At 42.5% G+C, this 11314-nt stretch overlaps 2 non-coding genes across 2 annotated transcripts; both read left to right on the top strand.

Moving 5' to 3' along the window:
* The first annotated feature begins 10568 nt into the window (after window positions 1-10568).
* trnap-cgg (transfer RNA proline (anticodon CGG)) lies at window positions 10569-10640 on the top strand. Its single transcript has one exon. It is a non-coding gene; the product is annotated as a tRNA-Pro (tRNA).
* A 184-nt stretch (window positions 10641-10824) lies between these two features.
* Window positions 10825-10896, top strand: trnap-ugg (transfer RNA proline (anticodon UGG)). Its single transcript has one exon. It is a non-coding gene; the product is annotated as a tRNA-Pro (tRNA).
* The last annotated feature ends 418 nt before the right edge of the window (window positions 10897-11314 follow it).

Below are 11314 nucleotides of genomic sequence, written 5' to 3'. Positions count from 1 at the left end.
TTTATTTAACCAGGTAGGCCAGTTGAGAACACCTTTATTTAACCAGGTAGGCTAGTTGAGAACACCTTTATTTAACCAGGTAGGCCAGTTGAGAACACCTTTATTTAACCAGGTAGGCCAGTTGAGAACACCTTTATTTAACCAGGTAGGCCAGTTGAGAACACCTTTATTTAACCAGGTAGGCCAGTTGAGAACACCTTTATTTAACCAGGTAGGCCAGTTGAGAACACCTTTATTTAACCAGGTAGGCCAGTTGAGAACACCTTTATTTAACCAGGTAGGCCAGTTGAGAACACCTTTATTTAACCAGGTAGGCCAGTTGAGAACACCTTTATTTAACCAGGTAGGCTAGTTGAGAACACCTTTATTTAACCAGGTAGGCCAGTTGAGAACACCTTTATTTAACCAGGTAGGCTAGTTGAGAACACCTTTATTTAACCAGGTAGGCCAGCTGAGAACACCTTTATTTAACCAGGTAGGCCAGTTGAGAACACCTTTATTTAACCAGGTAGGCCAGTTGAGAACACCTTTATTTAACCAGGTAGGCCAGTTGAGAACACCTTTATTTAACCAGGTAGGCCAGTTGAGGACACCTTTATTTAACCAGGTAGGCCAGTTGAGAACACCTTTATTTAACCAGGTAGGCCAGTTGAGAAAACCTTTATTTAACCAGGTAGGCCAGTTGAGAACACCTTTATTTAACCAGGTAGGCCAGTTGAGAACACCTTTATTTAACCAGGTAGGCCAGTTGAGAACACCTTTATTTAACCAGGTAGGCCAGTTGAGAACACCTTTATTTAACCAGGTAGGCCAGTTGAGAACACCTTTATTTAACCAGGTAGGCCAGTTGAGAACACCTTTATTTAACCAGGTAGGCCAGTTGAGAACACCTTTATTTAACCAGGTAGGCCAGTTGAGAACACCTTTATTTAACCAGGTAGGCCAGTTGAGAACACCTTTATTTAACCAGGTAGGCCAGTTGAGAACACCTTTATTTAACCAGGTAGGCTAGTTGAGAACACCTTTATTTAACCAGGTAGGCCAGTTGAGAACACCTTTATTTAACCAGGTAGGCTAGTTGAGAACACCTTTATTTAACCAGGTAGGCCAGCTGAGAACACCTTTATTTAACCAGGTAGGCCAGTTGAGAACACCTTTATTTAACCAGGTAGGCCAGTTGAGAACACCTTTATTTAACCAGGTAGGCCAGTTGAGAACACCTTTATTTAACCAGGTAGGCCAGTTGAGGACACCTTTATTTAACCAGGTAGGCCAGTTGAGAACACCTTTATTTAACCAGGTAGGCCAGTTGAGAAAACCTTTATTTAACCAGGTAGGCCAGTTGAGAACACCTTTATTTAACCAGGTAGGCCAGTTGAGAACACCTTTATTTAACCAGGTAGGCCAGTTGAGAACACCTTTATTTAACCAGGTAGGCCAGTTGAGAACACCTTTATTTAACCAGGTAGGCTAGTTGAGAACACCTTTATTTAACCAGGTAGGCCAGTTGAGAACACCTTTATTTAACCAGGTAGGCCAGTTGAGAACACCTTTATTTAACCAGGTAGGCTAGTTGAGAACACCTTTATTTAACCAGGTAGGCCAGTTGAGAACACCTTTATTTAACCAGGTAGGCCAGTTGAGAACACCTTTATTTAACCAGGTAGGCCAGTTGAGAACACCTTTATTTAACCAGGTAGGCTAGTTGAGAACACCTTTATTTAACCAGGTAGGCCAGTTGAGAACACCTTTATTTAACCAGGTAGGCCAGTTGAGAACAAGTTCTCATTTACAACTGTGACCTGGACCAAGATAAAGCAAAGCAGTGAGACACAAACAACAACCCAGAGTAACACATAAACAAACGCACAGTCAATAACACAATAGAGAAAGTCTATATACAGTGTGTGTAAATGAGGTAAGATTAGGGAGGCAAGGCAATAAATAGTCCATAGTGGCGAAAGAATTACAGCTTGATCTCCCCTTTAAATAAAGGATGAACCGTGGCTGTCTTCCAAGCAGTAGGAACCTCCTGTAAAGCATCTGTGTGTAGCTGGTGAGATGAGTCAGGACAGCAGATATGAGTAATGAAAGCAATTTTACATTTACATTTAAGTCATTTAGCAGACGCTCTTATCCAGAGCGACTTACAAATTAATAATATAACAATACACGTCATACAAATATAAGGCCACAAATACGGACCGCAATAAAATAAACAATTACTCACAAACAAATACGGACCGCAATAAAATAAACAATTACTCACAAACAAATACGGACCGCAATAAAATAAACAATTACTCACAAACAAATACGGACCGCAATAAAATAAACAATTACTCACAAACAAATACGGACCGCAATAAAATAAACAATTACTCACAAACAAATACGGACCGCAATAAAATAAACAATTACTCACAAACAAATACGGACCGCAATAAAATAAACAATTACTCACAAACAAATACGGACCGCAATAAAATAAACAATGACTCACAAACAAATACGGACCGCAATAAAATAAACAATGACTCACAAACAAATACGGACCGCAATAAAATAAACAATTACTCACAAACAAATACGGACCGCAATAAAATAAACAATTACTCACAAACAAATACGGACCGCAATAAAATAAACAATTACTCACAAACAAATACGGACCGCAATAAAATAAACAATTACTCACAAACAAATACGGACCGCAATAAAATAAACAATTACTCACAAACAAATACGGACCGCAATAAAATAAACAATTACTCACAAACAAATACGGACCGCAATAAAATAAACAATTACTCACAAACAAATACGGACCGCAATAAAATAAACAATTACTCACAAACAAATACGGACCGCAATAAAATAAACAATTACTCACAAACAAATACGGACCGCAATAAAATAAACAATTACTCACAAACAAATACGGACCGCAATAAAATAAACAATTACTCACAAACAAATACGGACCGCAATAAAATAAACAATTACTCACAAACAAATACGGACCGCAATAAAATAAACAATTACTCACAAACAAATACGGACCGCAATAAAATAAACAATTACTCACAAACAAATACGGACCGCAATAAAATAAACAATTACTCACAAACAAATACGGACCGCAATAAAATAAACAATTACTCACAAACAAATACGGACCGCAATAAAATAAACAATTACTCACAAACAAATACGGACCGCAATAAAATAAACAATTACTCACAAACAAATACGGACCGCAATAAAATAAACAATTACTCACAAACAAATACGGACCGCAATAAAATAAACAATTACTCACAAACAAATACGGACCGCAATAAAATAAACAATTACTCACAAACAAATACGGACCGCAATAAAATAAACAATTACTCACAAACAAATACGGACCGCAATAAAATAAACAATTACTCACAAACAAATACGGACCGCAATAAAATAAACAATTACTCACAAACAAATACGGACCGCAATAAAATAAACAATTACTCACAAACAAACATGGGGGAACAGAGGGTTAAATAATGAACAAGTAATTGGGCGATTGAAACCAGGTGTGTAAGACAAAGACAAAAACAAAATGGAAAATGAAAAGTGGATCGGCGATGGCTAGAATGCTGGTGACGTCGACCGCCGAACGCCGCCCGAACAAGGAGAGGGACCGACTTTGGCAGAAGTCCTGACACCTCCCCAGAGAGGAGAGACAGGGTTAGGGTTAAAAAGGTTGGAGATGATAACCTCCCCAGAGAGGAGAGACAGGCTTGGAGATGATAACCTCCCTAGAGAGGAGAGACAGGCTTGGCGATGATAACCTCCCTAGAGAGGAGAGACAGGCGTGGCGATGATAACCTCCCCAGAGAGGAGAGACAGGTTAAAACGGTTGGAGATAGGCTTGGAGATGATAACCTCCCCAGAGAGGAGAGACAGGCTTGGCAATGATAACCTCCCTAGAGAGGAGAGACAGGCTTGGCGATGATAACCTCCCTAGAGAGGAGAGACAGGCTTGGAGATGATAACCTCCCTAGAGAGGAGAGACAGGCTTGGCGATGATAACCTCCCTAGAGAGGAGAGACAGGCTTGGAGATGATAACCTCCCTAGAGAGGAGAGACAGGCTTGGAGATGATAACCTCCCTAGAGAGGAGAGACAGGCTTGACGATGATAACCTCCCTAGAGAGGAGAGACAGGCTTGGAGATGATAGCCTCCCTAGAGAGGAGAGACAGGCTTGGCGATGATAACCTCCCTAGAGAGGAGAGACAGGCTTGGCGATGATAACCTCCCTAGAGAGGAGAGACAGGCTTGGAGATGATAACCTCCCTAGAGAGGAGAGACAGGCTTGGAGATGATAACCTCCCTAGAGAGGAGAGACAGGCTTGGAGATGATAACCTCCCCAGAGAGGAGAGACAGGCTTGGCGATGATAACCTCCCTAGAGAGGAGAGACAGGCTTGGAGATGATAACCTCCCTAGAGAGGAGAGACAGGCTTGGAGATGATAACCTCCCTAGAGAGGAGAGACAGGCTTGGCGATGATAACCTCCCTAGAGAGGAGAGACAGGCTTGGCGATGATAACCTCCCTAGAGAGGAGAGACAGGCTTGGAGATGATAACCTCCCTAGAGAGGAGAGACAGGCTTGGAGATGATAACCTCCCTAGAGAGGAGAGACAGGCTTGGCGATGATAACCTCCCTAGAGAGGAGAGACAGGCTTGGAGATGATAGGGGCAGCAACCTTAAAGAACAAAGGGTCTAAACCATCTGATCCAGATGTTTTTTGGGGGGGGTCAAGTTTAAGGAGCTCCTTTAGCACCTCGGACTCAGTGACTGCCTGCAGGGAGAAACTTTGTAGCGGGGCAGGGGGAAAAGAGGGAGGAGGATCAGGGCTAGACGCATTAGAAGGGGTAGGAGATGAGGAAATGTTGGACGGGCAAGGAGGCGTGGCTGAGTCAAATAGGAATACTGACTTAATGAAGTGCTGATTTAAAGAGCTCATCCATGTGCTTCTTGTCAGTAACAACCACATCATCAACATTAAGGGACATGGGCTCCTTGTCAGTAACAACCACATCATCAACAGACATGTGCTCCTTGTCAGTAACAACCACATCATCAACATTAAGGGACATGTGCTCCTTGTCAGTAACAACCACATCCTCAACATTAAGGGACATGTGCTCCTTGTCAGTAACAACCACATCAACATTAAGGGACATGTGCTCCTTGTCAGTAACAACCACATCAACATTAAGGGACATGGGCTCCTTGTCAGTAACAACCACATCCTCAACATTAAGGGACATGGGCTCCTAGTCAGTAACAACCACATCCTCAACATTAAGGGACATGGGCTCCTTGTCAGTAACAACCACATCAACATTAAGGGACATGTGCTCCTTGTCAGTAACAACCACATCCTCAACATTAAGGGACATGGGCTCCTTGTCAGTAACAACCACATCATCAACATTAAGGGACATGGGCTCCTAGTCAGTAACAACCACATCATCAACATTAAGGGACATGGGCTCCTAGTCAGTAACAACCACATCATCAACATTAAGGGACATGTGCTCCTTGTCAGTAACAACCACATCCTCAACATTAAGGGACATGGGCTCCTTGTCAGTAACAACCACATCCTCAACATTAAGGGACATGGGCTCCTTGTCAGTAACAACCACATCAACATTAAGGGACATGGGCTCCTTGTCAGTAACAACCACATCAACATTAAGGGACATGGGCTCCTTGTCAGTAACAACCACATCATCAACATTAAGGGACATGTGCTCCTTGTCAGTAACAACCACATCCTCAACATTAAGGGACATGGGCTCCTTGTCAGTAACAACCACATCATCAACATTAAGGGACATGGGCTCCTAGTCAGTAACAACCACATCAACATTAAGGGACATGGGCTCCTTGTCAGTAACAACCACATCATCAACATTAAGGGACATGGGCTCCTTGTCAGTAACAACCACATCCTCAACATTAAGGGACATGGGCTCCTTGTCAGTAACAACCACATCAACATTAAGGGACATGGGCTCCTTGTCAGTAACAACCACATCAACATTAAGGGACATGGGCTCCTTGTCAGTAACAACCACATCCTCAACATTAAGGGACATGGGCTCCTTGTCAGTAACAACCACATCCTCAACATTAAGGGACATGGGCTCCTTGTCAGTAACAACCACATCATCAACATTAAGGGACATGTGCTCCTTGTCAGTAACAACCACATCATCAACATTAAGGGACATGGGCTCCTTGTCAGTAACAACCACATCATCAACATTAAGGGACATGGGCTCCTTGTCAGTAACAACCACATCCTCAACATTAAGGGACATGTGCTCCTTGTCAGTAACAACCACATCAACATTAAGGGACATGGGCTCCTTGTCAGTAACAACCACATCATCAACATTAAGGGACATGTGCTCCTTGTCAGTAACAACCACATCATCAACATTAAGGGACATGGGCTCCTAGTCAGTAACAACCACATCCTCAACATTAAGGGACATGGGCTCCTTGTCAGTAACAACCACATCAACATTAAGGGACATGTGCTCCTTGTCAGTAACAACCACATCCTCAACATTAAGGGACATGGGCTCCTTGTCAGTAACAACCACATCATCAACATTAAGGGACATGGGCTCCTAGTCAGTAACAACCACATCATCAACATTAAGGGACATGGGCTCCTAGTCAGTAACAACCACATCAACATTAAGGGACATGTGCTCCTAGTCAGTAACAACCACATCATCAACATTAAGGGACATGTGCTCCTTGTCAGTAACAACCACATCCTCAACATTAAGGGACATGGGCTCCTTGTCAGTAACAACCACATCCTCAACATTAAGGGACATGGGCTCCTTGTCAGTAACAACCACATCAACATTAAGGGACATGGGCTCCTTGTCAGTAACAACCACATCAACATTAAGGGACATGGGCTCCTTGTCAGTAACAACCACATCATCAACATTAAGGGACATGTGCTCCTTGTCAGTAACAACCACATCCTCAACATTAAGGGACATGGGCTCCTTGTCAGTAACAACCACATCATCAACATTAAGAGACATGGGCTCCTAGTCAGTAACAACCACATCAACATTAAGGGACATGGGCTCCTTGTCAGTAACAACCACATCAACATTAAGGGACATGGGCTCCTTGTCAGTAACAACCACATCCTCAACATTAAGGGACATGGGCTCCTTGTCAGTAACAACCACATCATCAACATTAAGGGACATGTGCTCCTTGTCAGTAACAACCACATCATCAACATTAAGGGACATGGGCTCCTTGTCAGTAACAACCACATCATCAACATTAAGGGACATGGGCTCCTTGTCAGTAACAACCACATCCTCAACATTAAGGGACATGTGCTCCTTGTCAGTAACAACCACATCAACATTAAGGGACATGGGCTCCTTGTCAGTAACAACCACATCATCAACATTAAGGGACATGGGCTCCTAGTCAGTAACAACCACATCATCAACATTAAGGGACATGGGCTCCTAGTCAGTAACAACCACATCAACATTAAGGGACATGGGCTCCTTGTCAGTAACAACCACATCATCAACATTAAGGGACATGGGCTCCTAGTCAGTAACAACCACATCAACATTAAGGGACATGTGCTCCTTGTCAGTAACAACCACATCCTCAACATTAAGGGACATGTGCTTCTAGTCAGTAACAACCACATCCTCAACATTAAGGGACATGGGCTCCTTGTCAGTAACAACCACATCATCAACATTAAGGGACATGGGCTCCTTGTCAGTAACAACCACATCAACATTAAGGGACATGTGCTCCTTGTCAGTAACAACCACATCATCAACATTAAGGGACATGGGCTCCTTGTCAGTAACAACCACATCAACATTAAGGGACATGGGCTCCTAGTCAGTAACAACCACATCAACATTAAGGGACATGGGCTCCTTGTCAGTAACAACCACATCATCAACATTAAGGGACATGGGCTCCTTGTCAGTAACAACCACATCCTCAACATTAAGGGACATGGGCTCCTTGTCAGTAACAACCACATCATCAACATTAAGGGACATGGGCTCCTAGTCAGTAACAACCACATCAACATTAAGGGACATGGGCTCCTTGTCAGTAACAACCACATCATCAACATTAAGGGACATGGGCTCCTTGTCAGTAACAACCACATCAACATTAAGGGACATGTGCTCCTTGTCAGTAACAACCACATCAACATTAAGGGACATGGGCTCCTTGTCAGTAACAACCACATCATCAACATTAAGGGACATGGGCTCCTTGTCAGTAACAACCACATCATCAACATTAAGGGACATGGGCTCCTTGTCAGTAACAACCACATCAACATTAAGGGACATGGGCTCCTAGTCAGTAACAACCACATCAACATTAAGGGACATGGGCTCCTTGTCAGTAACAACCACATCATCAACATTAAGGGACATGGGCTCCTTGTCAGTAACAACCACATCATCAACATTAAGGGACATGGGCTCCTAGTCAGTAACAACCACATCAACATTAAGGGACATGGGCTCCTTGTCAGTAACAACCACATCATCAACATTAAGGGACATGGGCTCCTAGTCAGTAACAACCACATCATCAACATTAAGGGACATGGGCTCCTTGTCAGTAACAACCACATCCTCAACATTAAGGGACATGGGCAGCTGTGAGGAGGAGGGTTTATTCTCCAGGTCTTTAACTGTTTTCCAGAACCTCTTGAGATGAGACCCACAGAGAGAGAATGTAACTAACTTTGGCCTTCCGGATAGCCTGAGTGAACTTATTTCTCATTTGCCTAAACGAGAACCAGTCAGCCTGAGTATATACAGTGGGGCAAAAAAGTATTTAGTCAGCCACCATTTGTGCAAGTTCTCCCACTTAAAAAGATGAGAGAGGCCTGTAATTTTCATCATAGGTACACTTCAACTATGACAGACAAAATGAGAAAAAAATATCCAGAAAATCACATTGTAGGATTTTTAAAGAATATATTTGCAAATTATGGTGGAAAATAAGTATTCTCATTTAATTGGGCCTATTAGACAGGTGAAAAAATAAAGGCAGACATTGAATATCCCTTTGATCATGGTGAAGTTATTAATTACACTTTGGATGGTGTATCAATACACCCAGTCACTACAAAGATACAGACGTCCTTCCTAACTCAGTTGCTGGAGAGGAAGGAAGCCGCTCGTGGATTTCACCATGAGGCCGATTGTGACTTAAACAAAGCTAGAGTTTAACGGCTATGATAAGAGACAACTTAAGATGGACCAACAACATTGTAGTTACTCCACAATACTAACCTAAATGACAAAGTTAAAAGGAAGCCTGTAAGAAAAAACAAATATTCCAAAACATGCATCCTGTTTGCAAATAAGGCACTAAAGTAACACTGCTGAAGTACTAACACTAATTGCCTAGCAGAGAAGAGCACATCTCCCTGTACAAATTCCTGATTGCCTAAGAGAGGGAAACCACTCCCCATCCCATACAGACACTGATTACCGAAACAACAACAATCACAAATTGTCATGCACCTTAATTAAAGGAAAAATCCACTGCCCGTGTTATGTCAATGGGCCGAGCGGTGCATTCTGGGCGATTCGGGACAAGGGGCACTCTCCTTCAAGTCAGTGAATGAGAGTCTACTGGGCGCTAGCTCAAAAACCCAACATCTACACTAATTTCGTTAACAAGAAGTACAACATTACACATCTTTTCCAGGGGAAAATAGGCAGGTTTCTCGACATATACACCGACTTTGAGAAGGGATTGCGTGATGATTAGCTTAGCGACCGCATGACGCAGCATGACAACGGGAACGCGATTGGTCAACAGTCTACTGGGTGAGGTGATTTTACGTTCGTCATTCATTGAATTCCTCTCTCCTGTTTATAATATCTCTGACAATGGCACCATGCAGCGCACCCTGGACTAAAGAGGCAGACAAATACGAAAAAATGTGCTCGACCCTCTGTTAAATTACACATTTCTCGAAGAATATCGCAAAAAAATGTGATCAATGGGAGAAGTCATCCTGCCGAGTTATGACACTGGCCAGTGCTGAAATCGGAGGTGTATGAGATGGCAAATGTTTTCACGATCTAAAAGTCGTATTCCTATGAGAGCGACTTTATCACAGTGCTACGTAATACCGACCGGATTTCTGCCTGCTTTGAACGCCAATAATTTAAATTCACATGAAAACATCAAATGACCCAGGGACTCGATAAAACATCACTCAGAGATGCACAAAAACAATATAACCTTCAAAAATGGGTGAACCTTTTAATTTAGTCCTGGTTGAAAAGAATGGTGTGACGATAACTATACTTATCAATAGTCGCTATTTGTTGCAATATTCGATAGGTAGCTGTCAAGAGTATTACAGAACGGCAATATTAGTTGCAGAATGATCTGTCTGTGGTACTATGTTATAAGGCAAAACGTTACATGCAACTGCACGTGGCTCGTTGGTCTAGGGGTATGATTCTCGCTTCGGGTGCGAGAGGTCCCGGGTTCAAATCCCGGACGAGCCCTTATTTTTAAATCTCGATTTTGGCTGAATTAAATGGAAGCATATCATGTATGCAAGCAGTAACACAAGATAAACGTTATTTAAAAGACGATTTGTTATGATGTTATTTCGTTCTGGCTAGATGCGTAATCCGCTTGATGTAGAATGAACGCTATATATCCTGTCTTTTTGTGTAACTATAATGTGGCTCGTTGGTCTAGGGGTATGATTCTCGCTTTGGGTGCGAGAGGTCCCGGGTTCAAATCCCGGACGAGCCCACTTTTTTTCAGTCCCGGACTCAGACTTACTCCTAAAACTATGCCGATCATTAACATAGATGGAGAACTTAAGACGTCTTTGGATAAAGTAGATTTTTCTTTAGTTTTTATGTTTGACTGTAATATCTGTTACTGTTTGTAGGGGGCAGTATGTCGCAGTTATTGCAAGTCACCATCAACCAGTCTCATGTCATCCCGTCAGATTTCCAGAATTTCGGAAGGTAGTTTATTCCATCAGGCTGTGCAACACAGTAGATTCCATAGAATCACTTTATTAAATGCGTGCCATACCGTGCTGTGTGTTGTCTATGCCGGTTATCTTTCGGGGTCCTGTTGTTGACTTTAGATATATTGTAGAGCCCCACACATAATAATAGTGCTTGCAAAATACCTTTCTGTCCACATGTCTTTCTGTCCA

Source organism: Oncorhynchus nerka, linkage group LG24 (genome assembly GCF_034236695.1).
Source record: "Oncorhynchus nerka isolate Pitt River linkage group LG24, Oner_Uvic_2.0, whole genome shotgun sequence".
NCBI classification, from domain to species: Eukaryota; Metazoa; Chordata; class Actinopteri; order Salmoniformes; family Salmonidae; genus Oncorhynchus; species Oncorhynchus nerka.
This window is presented reverse-complemented; position numbering and strand designations above follow the sequence as displayed.